This window comes from Megascapheus bottae, chromosome 24 (assembly GCF_031878675.1).
Source record: "Megascapheus bottae isolate mThoBot1 chromosome 24, mThoBot2.hap1, whole genome shotgun sequence".
NCBI lineage: Eukaryota > Metazoa > Chordata > Mammalia > Rodentia > Geomyidae > Megascapheus > Megascapheus bottae.
Window position 1 is genome coordinate 13,957,359 of NC_143532.1, and position 22,876 is coordinate 13,980,234.

Genomic DNA, 22,876 nt, shown 5'->3' on the forward strand with positions numbered 1-22,876 from the left:
ACAACAAAGTTTGTAAAAGGTGATGTGCAGTTTGCAGAGATCCATCTTTTTAGGCAAATGCCTTAAAAGGGAGTTGGGGGAGTTTGGAAAAAGAAGGAAAAAAAGAAGAAAAAGAAAATCAAAGCCCAGCAAGGTGGCACACACCTGTAATCTCAGCACTCAAGAGATGAGGCAGGAGACTCTCAGTTTTGACAGCTTTTAAGGCAGCAAGGCTTCTATTGCTTCCTTTGTTTGGTGCACATGATCTGGGGATGGGAAGCCCAGCTAGATATCTTGGTGCGCCCCATTATTTCCAATTGGGCTTCACTTCCATTTAACCCAGCATCCCTCTGTTGCCTTTTCTTAAAATCTTTCCTTCACCTTCTCTCCCCAGTCTGGCATTTAGAATTCAATTCTGGTTTTGGTGCCTTTGACTCAAGTTTCCTCTAGCCCAATGCTTGCTTCTTTATCTCTGCTTATAACTGAACTCTGAGGTTCAGGAGTGATCTTCTCTGTATCATTTTCAGAGACATACACACATTGTAATACACCCCCAACCCACCCCAATACCAGGTTAGCTGTGCCCTCCCCCCCCACTCTTGTCATATGTTGTTATTGGTTTGCATCTGGGTTTCTCACTGTCTCTTCCCATCCCTTGTCTGCATGTATGCCTGCATACATGCACATGTATTCCTGAGCAGCTCCACATCCTCCTCATCCAGCTGGCAGAACATGGGTATCACACAATACCCAGCCATGATTCAGGCTCTCTGGTGGACTCCTGGGATACACCTTCCTCTCAGGTATCAGTTTCCACACTTGGTTGTAAACATAGTCTCATATCACTATTATATATCCTTACTGAAAAAGAATAATTCACCTCCCTTGTGAATTCATGTCCACGATCTGCCTGAAGTGTTTGTCTGAGAAAGACAGAGGATGAACCCTTAGGAGTTCACCGAGGGCGAACTTCTTTCTGCTTTCTTTCCTTTTTCTTTCTTTTTTAGTAAGTGGTAATGAGTCTTCATGCTGTCCTTTGCAGCCAATATCTGAGAGGAACAGTGTAAGGAAGAAGGATTCATCTTGTCTCATGGTATCAGAGGCTTCAGCCTGTGGACAACTGGAGCCAGTGCTTTGAATCTGTGCTGAGACCAGATGTCATGATGTCAGGCAGATGAGTGGGAGGGAGCTACTCAACTCATGACAGCCAGGAAGCAGAGACCAGCAAATCTCCAGCACCCAAGGACATGTCACCCTGTTTTCTACCTCTTCCAGCTAGGCCCTGCTGGTTTCCAGCACCTTTCAAAGTAGCATCACCAACTGAGGATGAAGCTTTACACAATGAATCTGTAAACAACATCTTATAATCAAGTCATACCAAAATAATGTACAACAGTCATGTGTTTTGTTTAATATGAACAATATACTTGCATACATTCATATACCACCTAATGTATTTACTTACAAGCTTATCATCTAAGTCTAGCTTGTACATTAAGGGAAAACATGCATTCTTCTTTGTCTCTCTTGGCTTGACTTAACATAATTTTTTTCCAGGTCTTTCCATTTTTTACAAATGGTACAATATCATTCATTCTAACAGATGAGTAATAACCCATTCTGTGTGTGTGTGTGTGTGTGTGTGTGTGTGTGTGTGTGTGTGTATGCCACATTTTCTTGATCCATTGAAAAGTCAAAGTTCAGCAAAATAAAACACCAGAAAGTAGATACTTGAAAGGGGTAAGATGGAGTCAAGGTGAAAAGGAGTAGAAAAGGAAAAGGAGAAGAGGGGGATAATGCGATCATGAATCTAATATGCATCCTACGAAATTAAGAAAAGTGAGGGAAGAGATGGATAAAGAAGAGATGGGGGGCTGGGAGTGAGAGAGTGGTAGAATGCTCACCACACATGCACAAAGCCCTGGGTTCGATTTCTTGGTACTACATACACAGAGAAAGCCGAAGTGGCACTGTGGCTCAAGTGGCAGAGTGCTAACCTTGAGCAAAAGGTGTCGAAGGGCAGTGCTCAAGCCCTGAGTTCAAGCCTGACTGGCAAAAATAAAATAAAATAAAATGAAGGGATGGGGAAGGAAGTTGAAAGGGGTAAGATTGACCAAGATCTATTGTATTCATAAACTGCTTCATTAAATGGTACTCACATTGTACAACTACTTAAAGATAGCTTTTTAAAAGATTTAAAAAATAAAAATGTAATAAAAAAGCTTACTGGGTATGTTGGCCTAAGTCATCATTTAGATCTACATTAATGACACCACAATTGTTGATTATTCTTCACTTTGCCATGCCCTAAACAAATGAAGGCTATAATATATGCCTCTATTTAATTTCTGCAAGGAGGAAAGCCATTCTGAACAGAAAAGGGCTCTTCTTCTCTGCAATGATTAAAAGGAAGAATTTCAGTTTTGTGACAAATGTTTTATATTCACATGCATCTGCACTTATATGTGCACACACATGTACACACACATCATATGCACATACATGGAATTTGAACTCAGGGCTTCATGCCCTTTCTTTGCTCTAGTATTTTAGCATAGGTTCTTTCTTACTGCTTTATGTGTGTGTTCTTGGATGATAATCCAACTCTTTTGTTTGTTTCTCAGCATTGCTGGAATGGCAGGTACCTGCCACCATACTCAGCTTCTTAGGCTGAGATGGGGTCTTGTAAACCTTTCTCCCTGTGTGACCAGGATCTGAAATTTCAGCTACTTCAAAACCATGTAAGGGGGCATTTCAAGTGAAAACAAACTAATTTTTTTTTTTGTCAGTCTGGGGCTTGAACTCTGGGCCTGGATGCTATCCCTGAGCTTTTCAGTTCAAGGATAGCACTCTACTACTTGAGCCCAGCACCGCTTCCCAAAATAATTTATAATCTTAATCTTGAGGGTTTTTTTTACAGTAAGAAAACTACAATGAAAGAAATATAGGCTTCCAAGTAGCTGGAATGAGGGGTGTGTGCTAATGTGTCCAGCTAATAATGGGGGAGTCTTCTTTGTTTATCTGGGCTGGCCTGGAACTCCAGTCCTCCAGATTTCAGTATCCCAAGGAGCTAGGATTACAGATATAAAGCCACTAGCATCCTGCTAATATTGGAAATAAGTTAAAGAAAGAATAATCAATTGGTAGGCAATTGTCACCTGCCAGAGAAATCATTTGGTATGAATGAGCATTTAAATGGTCTAGCAGAAATACTGAAGATGCTGTGTACACAAGAGCCTTCCTTTCATTTCTTGAGTTATTTCAGGAGAGAAGGGCAATGTTCTTGGTGTTTGCTGATACTCACCCTTCTTTAGCATCCTGACAACAAAATGTCCAGCCCAATTCCCGAGTGTTTGCCTTTGCCATACATCACATTATCCCACAATTAGCACCATGATGGGTGATCAGGGCAGGCAGAATGAGATTGCTGTGAATGACCTGTTATTATCCGCAGATTACATTGTACATGGAAATTAAATGAATCCTGTCAGTGCTCTGGGGCCAGGGAGAGAAGAAAATGCTGCATTGTTCTGTTCTGAGAGCTGGAGAGACTGCACGTGGCGATAAAGAGACCTCTGTTTGTGCAAACAAGGCGTGGGCTTCCCCTTCCAAAGATGCATTTGTTACACCAAAGCTCGAAATAGGAAATATGTGTGGGCAGAAACAACCAAGATGAAAGAGAGAGAAAACTAATTATTACTACCGTGGCATTCACGTACCAGGGTATTTATATAATGTGTTAAAAGTTCTGCTGGGAAAAAATGTTTGACACATCACCGCTGAAGGAAACTTTACTTTAGAGGGGCTATTACTCTAAGTCTTCCACACCTTTTGTGTAGTGAACAGGATTCTTTTCTTTCTTGAAATGATTTCCTGCACTCCTCATTTTTCTCTGTTCATTGAAAGACCAACAGACAAGCCCATGGATTACAAACAATGTAACACATGAGCTGGGAAAAAGAAATACAAGCAGAATATTTCTCCATCCACCCTGGAAGTGTTACTATAGTCTTTGGAGATTGGATCTTATTAGGAAATTGTTGGCCCCATTGTACTAATATGGGAGGAAGTATACTGTACTGTTTCTTATATGTCAGGACCAGTCATTCAAATCAAGAAGATTCTCATAGCACCTAATGTACTTGCTTCAGACTGGGCCCAGAAAAGTCAATGCATTCGGTGGAGTGCTAGTGACTCATGTCTGCAATCCTACTGACTCAGGAGGCTGAGACATGGAGGATTGTGGTTTGAAGTCAGCCAGGGCAGGGGATTTCAAGAGATTCCAACCACAGATGAGCAGCAAAATGCTCAGTGGCCTGGCACAAAATTTGATGTATCAATCGTGAGCAATCAAACCCAGTGAATATGAGGTTCTGAGTTCAAGCCTCAGCACTGGCGCAGCAACAAAGGGAAACAGAATGTCTGTATGCTTAACACACAGTCCCAGTCAGTGATTTCTCAATTGAACTTCTGTCTGTACTGAATCAAACACATATTATAACCGTCAAGTGCTCAAATCTTGTTGGGGTTAGTTGAGCAATTTTGTATTAGGTTCTGCAACATTGTAAGCCTGAAATCCCATGGGTGAGAATGAAGATTGCAAATGATCTCCAAAAGCATTTATATTATTGTACTCTTTCATTGTTACTACCTCTCTGCTAGTGAGATTTAGAAATGGTAAAAGTATCTTTTAAAAAATATTCTTTTTATTTTTATTATCAGGGTGATGTGTAGAGGGTTACATTCATAAGGTAGCGACTACATTTTTTCTTGAACATTGTTACCTCTTTCCATACTTTTCTCCCACTTTCCTCCCCCCCAGGTTATAAAATTCATTTCTATCATATTGTGTTGCGAATATCGCTGGTTACATTGGTTCTGGACAGTTTCCAGGACCAACATAACTGAGAAAATCTGTGCAATCAGAAGTCTCAAATCAAAATAGAAACCACCAAGGCTAAGGAAGGGAGCTAGAACTGGACTTCTAACTTAGAAATATTGAGGAACAGGGCAATACACCTGCTAGGAGAGGTAGGGAGAGAGCCCAGAAACAGAGCATTGCAAGCATGTTTCTGTGAGATCTTGTGCCCTTGGGTAAGGGCTATTATCAATTAGAATGACTGGAAGAGTCTCACACACAGTTTGGTGGCAACTGCAAAGGTTACATGAGACTCCATGTTATTGATCACAAACTCTACAGTGGCTTCCTTATGATTCACTCTTGGATCATGTTCTTTCCTTTTTCAGTTACTATTCATTCTTATTAGCTAATTTTCCAGTACATTTCGATGAAAAAGTTTTACATGCATTAAAAAATAACTCTGAACCTAACATTTGTTTTCAGATAAAAAAATGATGTTTGATCTTAGATTCCAGAGGTTTTTTTAAAGGAGATCATAGAGTTACCATCAGTAGTATATTACATTTCAAATTATGTTCAGTACATATTGCAGTATTGAAGTTTGCCTTATGGAAAACTTAGTTAATATATGAAAAATTGGGTGTGTGTGCATATATGTGTGTATGTGTGCTTATACATCTCTGTGTAGACACACACACATATATATATATATATATAATGTGTATTTTAAAAATACTTTGTTTCTGTCAAGTAACTCTACAATTTATTTATTTTGGCACAAATGTTGCAGATGTTATGGATTTATTTTTATAGGAACTTCATTATTTCTAAAATTCCCAAACATGCTTTTCATCTGTTTCTAGCTATCAATTTGGGCCCAGACGTACTATTTGTAATGAGATATTTCCTTGTATTCTAGAGAAGAATGGCAATTTTCATGTTTTATTTTCCATGGAAGAATAAAATGCTTAATTCTCTATTTATTTCATTGTTTTATGAATATTTGAGGGGAACAAAAGGAAGCAAGCCAGGAGCCTTCCAGGTAGAAAAATGATGTTTTCATAAAACCAGAATCCAAATGTAGGTTGCTATAATTCATCTTCAGAATTTCAAGGCATTCCTTTATATTTGCTTAACTGCTTTGTTTACATATAATTTACATAGCATACAGTTTACCTATAGGAAGTACACGATCCAAAAGTGTTAGCTCATTCATAGAATTGGGCTATCAACACAGTTCCATTTTAGAACATAGTATGTTCATTCCCCAAATAAATCCTTTTGTGTGTCTTTAGGCAAGCATTAATCTAATGTCAGCCTACAGACTTAATGTATGTAGGAATGATGCAATATGTGGCATTTTGTGACATTGCATTCAATGTTTTCAGAGTTTTTCCAGTTGAAGCATGTATCATAACATCATTATTTTCTTTCTTTCTTTATTTGTGACAATCTTGTGGCTTGAACTTAAAGGACTGGGTGCAATCTCTAAGCTTTTGTGCTCATGGCTAGCACTCTGTGACTTGAGCCACAGATCCACGTCTAGATTTTAGTGGTTAATTGGAGGTAAGAATCTCATGAACTTTTCCTGCTCAGGCTGGCTTTGTACAGAGATCCTGAGATCTCAGCTTCCTGAATAGCTAGGATTACAGGAGCCACATTTATCATTCCTTACATTTATCATCCCATGCATATGTTACAATTTCTTGATCTATTATTTTATTTTCTTGAGCATTTGGGTGTTTCCCTATGAATAGTGCTACCTTAAATATTTTCATGCAAGTTCTTGTGTTTTCTTTTTCTGAAGCATCTACATAGTAGTATAAAGACTTGATCACTCTGTTTTTCAGTATGATATTCTGTCTGCTCTTCTTCTTCTTCTTTTTTTTTTTTTTGCCAGTCTTGGGCTTTAGCTCAGGGCTTGAGCACTATCCTTGGACTTTCTCAAGGTTACAGTTCTACCACTTGAGCCTCAGCACCACTTCCAGCTTTTTTCTATGCTTGTGATAGCAAGGAATCGAACCTGGGTCTTCATGCACGCTAGGCAAGCTCTCTACCACTAGGCCAAACTCCCGGCCTTCTGTCCACTCTTCTTGAATGGCTACACCACCCTGCATTCCCATTAGCATGATGAGAGGATGCTAATTTATCCACATCATTGACAACATTGTTCTCTTTCTTTTTTGTGGTTTAATGCTTACTATTTTATTTATCTTAATTTTCTATTCTCTTAAATAGATTTTATAGAGAGTTCTAATACCACATGTCAGTTTATGAGTACCTTCTTCCTTTATTCTAGCCATCTTTCTGGATCTGAAATGAGACCTATTTTTACATCTCTAAGTGACAAATCTTGGTGAGCATCTTTTTTGTGGGTTTATTGATCATTTCTGTACCTTCTTTGTGAAGCTTCTGTCATGTTAAATTGTCCATCTAAATCATAGATCAAAATTAATCTTGACCGAGTTTATTGTCTCAACTTTTTAAAATCTATTTTTAAATATTATACATTAATAGCACAGGGGGTTTATTTTCTTTTATTTTTCATATTTATATAACATAGTATGGTAATTAAACATATGCATTAAATCAGGTAATTAGCATTTCCAGATAATTTAAGCATACTTTCTAATATTACGTAATGTAATACAGAAATACATATTGTACACTTTTTTCTTCGCAGATCAGCTTTGCTAATTTCTAGTTTTAGAGTAACTCAAATATTTCTCCTAAGTTTTTAAATCAGTTCCATGTAGTTATATTATGAAATGTTTTAATCTCTTTTCTGTCTGTCCTAGACTCAGTCCTCTGTCTCATAATGTGTACATACATGTCTCTCTAGTTTTAGACTTTAAAGTTTTATTAATTTGATCACTTATGCCAAGTGTATTAATATTTTATCACTTAGGGACATTGTTGACTTACCTTTCTTTAATTTGTATTTATAAGTTTTTTTAAGATGAGTAATATATGTCTTCAGGTCTTATTTAAATCATATAATGTACATTTAATATGTCTTTGACTCTAATCTGTGAGTATTTTTAACTTTTAGTAAACTTCCATAGGTATTGACATACAAGTTTTTCTATTCACCATTTTTTTTATTATAATTAATAGAAGGGTAACAGTTATATTCACCAGATAGAAGGAGCATTACTTCACATACATTGATAGCCCTTCTCATGTTTTGTCCTCTTTTCCCTCCTCCCACACCCTTCCCTCATTTTGTTTTTCCCCTTCCCTTTCCTATTTCAAATAAACAAATAAATGAACATACAATATACCAGATAACAAGGTAAGATACTGTAACAATATGAGAATAACCAAGGGATAACAAAAGAAATGAGAAATAACATAGTACATTAAGAACAACAATCACACATATATAGTTCTTGTTTCCATATCCTGAAGGTCCTTTCATTTAGCCTCATCCTATATGGCCTTTTGTATCTAGGTTTTGAGCTATTGTAATCCTCTGCTAGGAGAGACCTAGGTGTGTACTAATTATTAAAAATGCGGGAAACCATTGAGCCTATGTTCCTTTGGGTCTGGCTTCTTCACTTAATATGATTTTTTTCTAAGTCTTCCATTTCCTTACAAATGGAGCAATGTTGTTCTTTCTGATGGCAGCATAGGATTCCATTGTATTCATCATTATTTTTATTAACAAGTTATTTTAGAGTATGCTTTGGATCTTCAAGTAAGTTTGGTTTTATATTTGCTTTTGGTAAATATTGCATTGCAATAGTTATTTTATTGCATTATGATTAAGAGATTGTCAATTTTCCATTTATTTTTACCTTTTTATGGCTAGATATATTATTTCATACATTGCTGGTGGCACTAACTTGACCTAATTTAGGAGAACAATTTATCACTATCCAATAATACTATAGATGTATATATTCTATGAATCACTATCCTACTTATGAATTTGTATAAAAGTCCTTTATGTACATGTACCTAGAGGAGATATACTAAAAGAAAGCACTGTTCATATCTATGTAAACCTGTGCATATACACATATGTGCATGTCTATAAAATTATAACCAAAATGTATCAACCTAATTAACTTACAAGTAAATATTCTCCAAAATGGGATTGATTAAGTAAATTGAGATTAAATCACACAGTGGTTTGCAACACAATAAAATGAGTTAGTGAATATATAACCAAATACCATTCACAAATATATTATGAATAACAAATAGTAGGATATAAAGTTATAATGCATACAAAGTATGGATGCATTTATTTAAATTTTAAATAGTCATATTGATAGCACATTATTTCGGAAGTATCTATTTGTTATAAAAATGTACAATGTGTTGCAAATCAACTTCATTCCTTGGTTACCACTACAGTGGGAGAGGGAAAAGCAACAGAATCTTGTGGAAAGATGTTAGCCAAACTACATTGTTTATTCTATATAAGAAAAACGATGCAAGCTTGGTGAAACAATAGTCTCAGTTTAATCTGGGATCACTGTAGCTGAATGATGGCTTATTACTGGCTCCCCTTCTCCCCTTGATTTTTTAAAAATTTAGCTAGAAAAAAAATAGTTTGGCCAATTCGCTACAGCTTTCTCCTCACGAAGCCCAAAGACATGGAAGATGCTCAAGCTTAAGTGATGAATTTGGAAGAGAAGCCTAGAAAACAGATGACTCGATCAGACTAGAGTTATTCCTTAACAAATCCAAGAACTTTTCTTTATGGAAAGAGTTACATTGCTTCTATGTGATTAGGAAGCAACTGTGTATATAATGGTTTGGAACTTGGAAAATGCAGACTGTAGTGTGTGTGAAGATCAAATCAACACCCAAAGTGGAGGGTGGGGATTAAGAGTTCAGAAAGAAGCGTTATTCTTGTCAGAAGATTTGTAGAGACCTTCCTTGGAACATTTAGCAAAGATCCATACTAATGTATGCTAACTGATGATATTTATTAAGAGCTTATGTTGTGTTAGATAGTTTATATTTATTAGTTAATTTATTTCTTATAATGATCCTAGACTGTTTTTGACAGTTTAGGAATAATTGTTTTCATGCTTACAAAGTTTATATACCATGCTATCTATTGCCTGATTATCATTTAGAGACTTAGGGTGCTAGTTTATGAACAGTTTAAAGAAAAAGGCAAAGAAACCTTGCCAGCCAACTGAGGGGTTAGGACACACAGAATGGAGTACAGTTTTCCTCTGTATTTAACATCTAGATCATTCCTGTATATGACAGAAATAGAAGGGACTGAGCATATAGAATGTGAGGGATTAGACCAAAAATCTCAGACCTGGCTATGGAATACAGATAGCACAATGAATTTAGAAGTATGTAGGTTCAGAGAACCTATGAATGTCCCTGAGAGACTGTGTTACTGTCACCAAGTCTGTAGTCTGTTTATTCCAAGTCCCCTTTGTCTCTGAATTGTTGTAATTCCCATGTAGGGTCAATTTGAACAAGTTCTTAGAAAATCAATGACCCACACATGTACCAAAGAGATAGAACTCCGTTCCTTAATTTAAGCCTGTTGAAAGGGTAATTCACTGTGTTAACTATCAAGAAGATTTGCAAATTGCATTCTGTGTGACTGTCTCCTCCCCATGCATGTGAGCTTTACAAATCCTGAGAATGATTGCAGTGGATATTATCAGCTGATTATGCGCTTTTTTTTTGTATGTGGCCCACAGCCATTGGCGATAAATCGGGGCTTCTACACAAGGGGACTTTTGATCAAGAGCACATTTCTGCATAATGAGAAGTAAAGTAGTGCAGATTAATGGTGTCAGCTCTTTAATGGGACCTGGAAAAAAGGGCTAGGAGAAGGATTCTTCTTGTAGAGATTAGCTGGTCTCCGGTCTTGCAGACTTGCATCCAAGAAAGTCCAAGGGGAGGCATGGAAAGGTCATTGTGTCTCTCCTTGACAGATGTTGGCACCAGCATTTCTGAGTTGTTTCCACCTCATCTTTGTTGCTGACCTTTTCCCCTATTGCCTGGGATACCAAGAACAGTAGATGTGGAAAGTTGTCTAGATTCATGGACATCATAATTGCCATCACTCAGACACATCCTAAATGGGGAAACATAGCTATCCCCCAGTATTAAACTCACTAACATGGCTTTTGATAAGTGGGAAAGGCTTCTGAGGGGTGTCTCATCTTCATATCTTCAGGAGCTTGGCAGACCAAATCTGTTTTCACTTGAGATTTCTTTTTTTTCCCCCTCCTTCAGCCAAACATGCAAGAAGAAAGAAAGATCTTTAGGAGCTGGACACTAATGATCCTTAATTGTAAGCTGACTACTTGGGAGGCTGAGAATGAGAGGAGCACTGTTCAAGGCCAGCCTGGTCTGAAAAGGTGACCCAGTGGCCATCTCAACCCATCTCAACACAGTGGCTCAATGTGTCCTCTTCCAAGGGTCTTTATATTTATGGGTTCAACTGAGCATCACCATACTGTGACGTTTTCCATCTTATAAATCAAGAAGTCGAGGCACAGCAAGGTTGCTAGAACTTGTTCAGCATCAGGTAGTGAGTAAGGTATGCAAGTACATCTTGGACTTTACCGGTACTAAATGTTATGTTTTAGGTGCCCATCTAATGACAACGTTTTATAGTAACTGGAGTTAACTGGAGTTCTTTCTTTCCCTGGTCTCCACTGCCTCCTCACCCCCACCCACTTCTGCCTTTGAGTCACTAAATTTATGAAACTTATAAAGATCTCTTGCAGTGTCATAGACGTTCACCTCCTCCAAGTTAGTTATGTCTGCAGTCTGTCTGCACGTTCGGCCTTCTTCTCTTATTTTAATACATATCACACATTAATGGAGTGGCATGCACATTGTTTTGTCTTCACTTATTGAAGGAAAGCTACAGGAAGGCAGGTGCTGGTTGTGGCCTGTATATCAAGGCCTCTTCTAATGTCCACATAAATAAAATTAAATTTTTACCCGTGTTTGTTACCTTATCTGACATCTCATAAACACATACACACCACACACACACACACACACACTCACATATACAACCTTTCTGTAAAGTACTGGCAATTTGGAAGGTACATTTGGGACCGTCTGTAGTATATTTTAATATAAACTATTTATCAAAGCCAAAACTCCTACTGAGTTGCTCCAGGGGGTACCATAAAAAATAGGCAACTGCATTCCTGAGTTGTAAACATTGAAATGCAACAAGATGCCCCAGGATAGCCAAATGGAAAAGAAAATCTCTTCATCCTATGGGGTATTGAGAACAGCAAACAAACTGTGATTTCAATACCAGCACTAAATCAAAGGCCGTGTGCCTTGACTTGCAATCAAAGAGTCTCATCGTACTGTGGCAGTATATACAATGTGTTTTGTGGTAAGCAGAAAGCATGATGTATTTTTAATGATAGTTAGTGGGTTTTCCAAGCAAAGTTATGGAAGGAACAGTCCCTGATGATGGGATGAACACATGATCAAATAAATGAATAAATGGAATTGAGTCAGGTTTTTCCACACCTGGAGTAGTACTGGATATTTTTCTACCATAATGTGACACTTCTGCTTTCTAAAGATACTTAATGAATATGTGAGTTCCATTCTCAGGAAAACCCTACACAATCAGCACATTCTGATCCACATGCAACAAAGGGGAAGAACAGCAAAAAAAAAGTGAAGGAGTTTTTAAAATAATATCACTTATTTTGTGGCTGCTTTATTCTGCTTTCCTTTTAGTTCCAATGTTCCATCTCAGGGCTTCCTGCTTGATTAACTTGATTACTTAACTTGCCTGGTGCTCTAACAAAGCCAGCTCCAATCTGGCTTTGTTGTAGGTTATTTTGGCTGTAGAGTCCCACAGACTTTTCTGCCCAGGCTGACTTCAAATCACAATCCTCCAGATCTCAGCCTCCTGAGTCTCTAGGATTACAGCCCCTGAGACACTGGCACCCTGGATTATATAGTTCATTTGGCTACTTGTTTTATGCTAGAAACTAAAAGCTGAAAGAAGAGACTGAGCAGGCCACAGAGGGAAGGAGCCCAGAGACTAGAGATCATGGCCAGGTAATTAAAGGAACAAAAAGAAGGAAGAGTGAAAGCTGAAGCCTAGGCTCCCATGTGTAAAAGCAATTCTCTAGAATGTTCTCAACTCTTCAGAGCTGACCCAGTTACTGTGGCTGCATCTTTATATGACATTTTTTTCCACTCAACCATATCTGTGACACTTTATGATGTTTATAAACCCAATGTCAGTCCCACTGCTTTTAATTTGCCTTTGATATCCAAAACTGTTTCATTAGGCATGCCTTTGTTTATTCCAACTTCATTCTCCTCTTATATCTTCTTAATGACTTTTAAGCTCCCACTATTAATCTTCTTACTCAAGTTAAACCTTTCCTGCAATATGTTCTTTTATAGATAGTTCCACCCTCAGAAAGTTACATTCTTTTTTGCCCTCTGTGGGCTTTCTTGAGGACAATAATTAGCTGAAAAGCTTTGTTGTCTGAAATATAGAAAGGGATGTTTCAGTATTAGGTGGGATGGTGGGGGCAAAGGCCTCTTGGGATATTGTCCACATTAAAGGTTGCCAAATAAATTATTTCATTCAATTCACTCTGGAAAAAAATGACTGAAATTTCTCTCTGCATTGCCCACTGTGAACCCTAGGGACGGAAGCATTTGACTAAGATCACTCTAATGCAGAGGACAGCATTGCAGTAGAGCTACAAACAGAAGAGCGCCATGGTGAACGTGAGTGTAAAGATTTCTAGTGAAAGAGATGACTCCCAGGAGGGAAGATGTTGAGCATACTTCTAGCATGGTGGCTTGAGAGGAAGAGAAAAGTGAATTTGAGTCTAAGAAAAAAGATGGGAAAAATATATGTTGTTCTGGAGAAAGTCTTTTTCTCCTATCAATTTTATGTCGTATTGTAAGGTGGCTGGTCATGACAATTTATCTATGTGGATAGCCCAATAATCAAGGGTGGAAAAACAAGGATGAACAATATAGCCTCTATCCATATCTGTGACTTCTTGAAGTGTACATAGGCATATGAATGAACATACCCACCCATTCATACTTGCAGGGTTTAGCACTCCAAGGATTGGTTAGTTAGTGAGTCCATGGATTCACTCACATCATAAATGTTTGTGTCAATGTCAGGTGTTACACAGGACTCACTGCTTAATTCTACAGAATTCACTATTATTTACAACAAATAAATAATGGAGTCAGCGATTTTAGTCACCACAATGGTAAGGAGCTAAGGAAAGGCACAAGTCTGAGAGGAATCTGGCCATACCCATTAGAAGGTATCTGCAAAGTGTTTACACATTGTCATCAGCAGCGATGAGTTTGAGTCTGACCTACTTATAGGGCCTCGGGGGACTACACTGGGCAGCATTGCTGAGGGCTGTACACACATTCAATGTGACATTACATTTTCTATCCTGGCAAGCTTGGGGGCCAATTCCTTAAAATAAATCTCTCTCTCTCACTCTCTCTCTCTCTCTCTCTCTCTCTCTCTCTCTCTCTCTCTCTCTCTCTCTTTCTCTCTCTCTCTCTCTCTCTCTCTCTCTCTCTCTCTTTCTCTCTCTCTCACTCTTTCTCCCCTCCCTCCACTTCCTCTTCCCTTCCTCTTTCCCTTCCTTCCCTTCCTCCCTCCCTGCCTCCCTTTTCCTGTGTGTTTCTCGGTAATGTGTGGGCATATATGTGGACACACATATTTGTATTTCCGTGTACATTATGTCATACATACACGTATATGTTCCTTAATTTTGGATACAGTCACATTCCAACCAACTCACTGTAAACTGAAAAAAAAGGAAAATGCATTTGCTTTACCTCACCCACCAAATATTATAGCTTACCAATTTCACAGTACATTCCAAGGATGTCTGTTGTTTACTGTGATGATCTGTGTCTGACTGGGGACTGAGTTTCTCTGCCACGATTCCAGCACTGTGAGCAAAGCCCTACTGCGTCTTGTTAACCAAGATTCAAAGCCCTCAGTATGGTTGCTATTTAGTGAGTTGCCATCATGAAGCTGGAAAGCTGTAAGTCAGACTGTATGTGTATAAACAAATATCTGTTTCTATGTATACAACATGTATGTACACATACACACACATGTATTCCTCTTTCTCTGGAAGATGCTGACAAGTGAATCTTGGGGGGAAGTTTGTCTTTAGCTTTGTTCTTACTGGAACTACAGGGAGAAACAAACTACCAGGAGAAGCAAATCTCTGTCTCCACTGCAATAATACTACAGGGAAATCCTCTAAAGAAGAACACTCCAGCTTTCTGAGGCTGACAGCATGAGGATCACACTTGGTGATGGGTCTCGTTCCACCCACTGGCCATAGACACCACCTCCCTCCCTCTTCAACCTCTGGGTGGCCCTGCTCTTGTCCCCACTGTGTCTGAGCCATAATTCTTTATCAGTATTAAAAGGAGGAACTCAGAGCAAAAAAAAGGTTACTTCCGGCTCTGCAATCATAGGACTTGAACTCCATGGAACATGGGAATTAAAATGGCAAGGCTCTGTCCCCCCAGACCTGTGTGGGCTGCCCCTTGGATTGGCTGCAAAATGGAGCCTGGTGAGATGTAATTAACCGCAGATCACTAACAGCTCAATGGAAAGGCCTGTGTCCAAGAATTCCTTTTTTGCCAGAGGTCCTGGGAGCATTTGCTGCAGAGAGAAACGAGTTTGCAAATAAGCACTTTTCTTTGTGAAGTCTCCTTTCCCAAGCTCCATGAGCTCCCAGCTCTGCTTTCAGTGGTGAAGGCTGTCTTTTTATCTTGAACTTTACATATTCTTCTCCTTCAGCCCAGTCACACAGAGCCCTTTGGCAAGCCACTCTCTCTCCCACTGCGAATTGTTGGGTACCAAGGCGGAGAATAAAGTTCCGAGTCAGCCAACTTTCCCCCCCACAACTCACTTACTCCACCTCTCTTTGTGCTCAACAATGGGTTTCAAAATCTTTTCGTTTCCTTTGTCATGGGGAAAGATGCTGGAGTCAAACAAAAGAAGAACAAAAGTTCCAGACAAGCTGAGAAAATGTGTGTGTGTGTGTGTGTGTGTGTGTGTGTGAGCGCGTGTGTGCGCACGCGCGCACGCGTGTATGTTTGTGTGCTTTTGCTGTAGTGTCAAAGCTGTCCCCAACCCCTGATTAGCATTGTAATCCTCAGGAATGTATGTCATTTGGGGTTGACTTAGTGGTTTGAGCTGTGTTTCTTGCAACTTCCTGCTGGAAAATTTAACCTCTCCTTAGTTTTCAGAGAAGCAAGCAAGGAAACCAAGCATCTTTTGTTAAATTTGTTCTGCCTGCCTGCCACACATTTCTTGTATCTAAATTTCAGATGTCGCTGCCCATAACCTTGATCATTTTCCTGTGCCAAGATTGTTCTTGAATGCCTTAATTTAAAAAAAAATCTTCCTTACTTCTTACAAAAACCATTGTTCCCACTGCCACCAACATCATCTTTCAAAGGGCAGATGTAACTGCCTTGCTGCTTACCAAAGCTAATCTTGGGGAGGGTTGGTCAGTGTGGGCCCGGGGTTCTCTCAAAGCTGTCCATCATAGCTCAAAGCTGTTTCCAAAACACTTCTCAGGTCTAGCCTGTCTCAGGTTAAGACATGGTCACATATTTCAGCCTCTTCTTGAAATGGACTTGCTTTGCGGTAAATTCTTGCCCTGCTGAGTGCATCTGTTCTCCTGGACAGAGTGACAATTGTCTGTCATATTCATAGCCTTTCTCCAGCCTCAATATATCACTCAGAGCTGCTCCCCTTTGTCCAGGAATCTCCTGGACTGGAGGATGTCTCTCCAGGATAGATTACAGCTCAGGGCAGGTCACATTGGCTTACCTTTGGTTTGTATTTTGGAAAGACTGAGAGTCTACCATCGGTAGACGTTAGCAGTCTCAAATCCCACTGAAGTCATTAATAACTGTGGGGGCAGAAGAGGAAAGAGTTAAAGCTTGACTCTGTTCACCACAAATCCACAGGCTCTAAATATGGCTCCAGTGTTCAAGCTTTAAGTATGGGCTGCAGTTAACTATAAACAGCTGTTGGAAGATAATAGCCTTCTACTGGCAAAATAAGGCCTGTCTTCCTTCCCTCCCAACAAAACCTGTCTTGCAACGAGTGTTCAGAACAGAACTGATAGATAGCTCACAGTCTGGCTGTAATCAGAATTCCAGGAAGGGGGCAGGGGGAGAACTGTCAGCCTTCCCAGATCCAGCTGACATGTATATAGCAATTCTATTTCCGTTTCCAAAAGCCCAAACACTCAGGGGCCTCTTATCTGCAGCACATTCTCCCAGTTGTTCTTGGGGGGGAGGGGGGGGTGGGCAATGCTGATTCTGGCTGCTCTCTCTTCTTGTGCCGGCATTAACTCTAATAACTGGAAAAAGGCTAGGCATGAGCCAAGAAGACACATGTGAGACTCTTTAAACCAGGGCAGCTTCATCTGATTAATCCTCTCTTCCATTTTGAGAAGTATGTATCAAAGCTCTCAGCAATATGATTCTGTATGGAGATTGGGTGCCTTTAGGTCCATTTCAGAGTATAAGAAAGGTAGAATTCATGTGCATCACTTTTGATTTCACTGATCTGGAGACAGATAGTGTGTGTGTGTGTGTGTGTGTGTGTGTGTGTGTGTGTGTGTGTGGTCTGGAGAACTGATTTTGGAAAACACACTTAGCTTTAGAAAAGAATTACAATTTATTATCTATCAACCTGATATGATGCATGCAGAATTGCACTGCTATAAGTATTCTTTGGAACTTGCTGAGTACCTTCTGTGTGTGAGTGAGGAAGGAATCCAGAAGCCAATGGATTTGTTTCCAAACAATGGTTGATAGAGTTTTTAGAGTGACTGGTAAAAAACAAAATTCTTCCCTTCCCTTCTTCTGTTCCTTCTCCATTAGTCCCTCGCTCCCTCACTCCCTCCCTCCTTTCCTTCCTCCTTCTCTTTTGCCCTTCCTTCCTTCCTTCCTTCCTTCCTTCCTTCCTTCCTTCCTTCCTTCCTTCCTTCCTTCTTTCTTTCCTTCCTTCTTCCTTCCCTCCTTCCTCCCTCCCTCTCTCCTTCTTTCTTGCCTTCCTGTCTTCCTGTTTTCTTTCTGTCTTTGTTTTTATTTTGCTCCTTCCTTCTTTCGTTATTTTCCTTTTCTTTACTTTCTGTCCCTTATCCCCTTCATTTCTCCTTCCGCCCCTCTCTCCCTTCCTTTCTCAGGGAAGTCTGATGAGAACCAGACAAATTAAGGGATTTATTGGTTCAATCAGCAAGCTAGCTGTAGAGGTGGGGGAAATAGTAACCTCTCTAACTCTCAGGCCAGTGATTTCAGTCAGCCCACATTGAAATCTCACAAGACTAACCTAAGGCATGGACACTGAAATTTCAGAACAATTGTATGGAGAGAGCAAAATTTGGTTTTAATTTTGTTTATGGCTATGGTTTCAGGAGCAGTAGAAGTATCTATTGATGTCTATCTTCAGCTTGATGATAAATTTCTGAGACTAACAAGACACAGTAAGTGCTGTTCAATTAGTGATTAAATTATGGTTATGTCCACTATTCTGAAGACATCTTTTGCATCCATGGAAATTCAATCATAATTAATACCCACAGTTAAACCTTACTAAACATAATAAAACAGCCAAGAGCCTTGAAGTGGGTACTTCAGTGAGTCTTACAGAGTCTTACAGTCTTTTACAGAGAAGAATACTGAGGCTTAGAAGGATTATGATATATGTTCATTGTCAACTAGGGAGGAAGTTACAAAGCCTTGTTTCCTGCTTCGACTTTGGTATCTTTACCCTTGTGAGAGCTATTAGAAAAGCTTGGTGAGAAAAAAGCCATTATTCTCTTGTGACATGGGAAGCACATTCATTTTTGTATTTTTCCTGTGAACCTTTGTTTAGATGGAAAAATTAACATTGGAGAGGTAAGCTATTCATTCCTATTTTACACAGGTGAATAAGATTCCATTTTGTGTGTGTGTGTGTTTGTGTATGTGTGCGTGCGTGCGCATGTGCGCGTGCGTATATACATTTGTATTTTCTTTATTTGAAAGGCAGCATCACAACTCTATTCTGGGGACTTCTACTCTTACTTAGTTGTCTCTTTTTGGATCCCACTCACTGTGACCCTTCCTTTGCCTTTTTCCCATGCAGTGCATTTTGCACTGTGGCTGGCAGGTTTTCTGCGTGGCCTTACAGCTTTAGTAAATATTCTCTTTATTTAACTCTTCTCAATTTACCCAAATGGAATGTACCATAATCCCATAACTCTGACTATTACAGAATGATGTAGGGACACGTTGGAAACCTGTCACCAACGAACGGGAAGAAGTTAGTCACTCTTCTCAGAGTGGAAATCCTAAGGATATTATACTCTTTCCCTCTCCCCTCCCTTTCACTTTCCTTCTCTTTTCTTGTCCTTTTCTTTTTCTTATATTCTATTTCTTCCCTTCCATTCCTCTTCCTCTTCCCTTCCCTTTCTTTCCTTTCTTCTGGTTATAGGCTATATAGATGCATCTTTCATCAGGCCAACTTTCATAGGTTGACAAGCAACATACTGCATCGGAAGATGCCTAAGAACTCGCTAAAAGAAACAAGACTGGGGGTTGGAGATTTAGCTCAGCAGAAGAGCCCGTGCCTGGCAAGTGCAAGGCCCTGAGTTTGATACTCAGCTTTGGAAATAAAAAGAAACAAGCCTGGATTCCCATCTATCCTTTTTGTGACTGGCTATTAAGCTCAGATGTTGGCTAAAATAATCAAGTCTTGGGGCTTTGCTTTTCTACTAGACAAAAGTAAGGTAATAACACTCCCATTGCTAAATTATTACTATAGTTAAGTTCTTAAATGTTTTCCAGTGTTCCATGTATAAGAGATTTGGTCCCCAGGATTGGAGACAAGGTGGAACATTTAAGAAGTGGGGTCTTCATCTCCTTACTTGCATCTTGTGTGATGGTTGTTCTTAATGTAATATGTTATTTCTCTTCTCTTTGGTTGCCCTTTGTTCAATCTCATATTGTTAGTGTATCTGACTTCATTACCAGGCATATTGTATATACGTGTGTTTGTTTATTTGAAATAGGAAAGGAAAGGGGGTGAAAACAAGATGATTGGGAGAGGTCGGGGGAGAGAAATGGGGACAAAAACATGAGAAGGGGTATCAATGATTGAGAAGTAATGTACCTACTATCTGGTGAATGTAACTATAACCCTTCTATACATTATAATAAAAAAATAAAAAAGAAATTAAAAAAAAGAAGTGTGGTCTTAAGTTTTCAGGGTATGACTTCCTGTCTCTTTTTGTTTTCTCTTTTGCTTCCTGACATTGAGGTAAACAGCTTGCTGAGACCCAAAGCACTGGAGACCCTGAGAATTGAAGCCTCTTGATCTTGGGATCATATCTTCTAAAACTGTGAGGTTAAAATAAACCTTTTCTCTTTTTTTTTTTTTTTTTGCCAGTTCTGGGCTTGAGTTCAGGGCCTGAGCACTGTCCTTGGACTTTCCTCAAGGCTAGTGTTCTACCCTGAGTCACCACACCACTTCTGACTTTTTTTTTCTATGTATGTGGTACTAAGAAATTGAACCTGGGTCTTCGTGCATGCCAGGCAGGCACTCTACCAGTAGGCCAAACTCCCGGCCCACCTTTTCTCTTTTTTTAGGGCAATAGTCTCAGGTATTTCATCATAGTGATGGAAATCTGACTAACTCCCATATTGATCATGAAAGCTGTAGCATCTGTTCAATTACTTTTCTATTTATAGCATTTGCCTAAGTTTTCATAGATCCACAGAGTGAGAGAATTTTTTTTTCTTAAATCTACCCAAACGTAATAAAGTAACAGGTTTTCTTCCTTCCTTCCTTAAAGATATGACTCTTGTTGCTTCTTCTTAAAATTTTAAGGATCTGCTTCAGTGATTCTCACCTCTCAGGGTCCTAAAAGACTCATAGAGCCGGAAGGATTTAGCCATTAGCCTTTTATGCCATAAACCCTCAGCAATCCAGATCCCCAGAGACAAATGCTTAAATTAGATGTTGAGCTTCCTGAAGACAGGGATCGATATTATTTATTTCTCTATCCCCAGCTCCTGATCTACAATTTATACACAGTAAATGTTTTGTTTTTTTTTAGTTAGTGAGTTATACTGAGTTATCTTACTTGCCATAGATTTAAGGTTTGCCTACGATAAACACTAAGGCGCTTCCTTCTTTTAATTATTTAGAATGAAAAGTATGTGAAAAGCAAACAAACACACATATAACAAAAAGTCACCATGTCAAGACCAGTGTATAAAACATGATTTGAAAGTTTTAAACCTAGGGTAGAAGCAGCTTTGTGAGCACAGATCATGCTTAGATAAATTTCTACCCTCAAGAGAAACTGAAGTACAAAGAAACACTTGGATACCAAACTACTCTCAGACTCTCTAGCCCTTCAAGAAGCCATTCCTCTCTTCTGTTACTGGGTCTAACATTCCATGCATCTTGATGTCAGGTAATTACAGACATTTGAATTCTGTACAAAGAGTGAATGACCTCTACTGGCTGAATTCTGCCCTTTCTGAATGCTCAGAAGCATTTGGCCTTTTCCTTTTCATTTTCGATGTCTTAAAGATGTTTTTAGAGCTGAGAGAACACTAAGAGTAATTCGAGTGACCAACACACAACATCTGCTTCCTTTGCTCAAGAAGGACTAAGTGTTTGAGAGGATATTTGGGCCTGTCACTACCTTTTTTCCATAGAAATCTCAGGTCCTTTGACATAGATCCTCACCTGGAATTAGAAATAAGGAAGGCCCACCTGGATAGCTTCACCCAAGAATGTTAGTTCCTAGGGTGCTCTCCCCAGATAGTTGAGGGATGGAGGTAACAACGGTCTTTCTGAGAGAGGCATATGGGAAGCTAGGTTTGGCACCAGCTCCCTTGTCCTTATTGTGTGTGGTAGAGAAACCAATCCCTCTTTCTATCTCTGGTTACTGGTCTATAAATGGAAATGACCTACACAGGTGACATATATCTATGTGTGCATGAGAACAGAGAATAGCAGGCAGAAGTAGCATACGGTGATAACTCAGGGGCCCTGAGTTCCCAGGGTTAAGGGTGATGATCAAAAGCCTCAAGAAGAGGAAGAATAAATCGAGATACCTTAAGTGTGAACTGCATTTTGTGGTTCACTGAAGTACATAACTACAGGTCAATGAGGAGAAAAACATTAAATGCATAACTTGCAGTTCTCAAAGCAGTCAAGATATAAAGGAAAATTTGCCAAATCTTCACAGGCAAGATGTGCCAACGAGCTATCTCAACTGTGTGACACGTATCTGGAGAAGAAAATGACTATGGCATAAAAACTAAGGTCAAGCCAGGGTACTGGTGGTTCACACCTGTAATCCAAGCTACTCAGGAGGCTAAGATCTGAGGATCATGGTTTAAAGCCAGCCTTGGCAGGAAAGCCCAGTGAAAGTCCAATATCTCTAGTTAACCACCAGAAAATTGATGTGGTACTTTGGCTCCAAGTGATAAAGCAAAAGAGCCTTATGCAAAAGAGCCAGGGAACAGCACTTAGGCCTGGAATTCAAGCATCATGACTGATAAGCAAACAAACAAAAACCCTTGTGGTTCCTTTTATTTTATTTATTTTTTTATTTTTTTTGCTTTTTCTTTGGCTTATTCCCTTTTTCACTCTTTCTGGTTTCTGTAAACTTTGTCTTGTATATAAATTTATCTGATCTGGGGAGGAGAAGGGGAAGCACAGAAATGGTGAGGCAAAGAGTTAACCAATTAAGTAGTGAAACCCACTTGACACTATAGTGAAAATGGATTATACAACTTGGCAGGGAGGGAAGTGGAGTGTGGAAGAAATGGCTGAGAATGAGGGAAGGGTGAATCTGTTCAAAAGGAAATGTACTCATTACCTGACTTATGCAAATGTAACTCTTGTACATACCACCTTTACAATAAAAGTTACAAAATCTAAAGAAAACAAAAACAAAAATTAAGGTCAGCTGAGCATGCAGTAGTATAGACTTCACACAGAGTGAT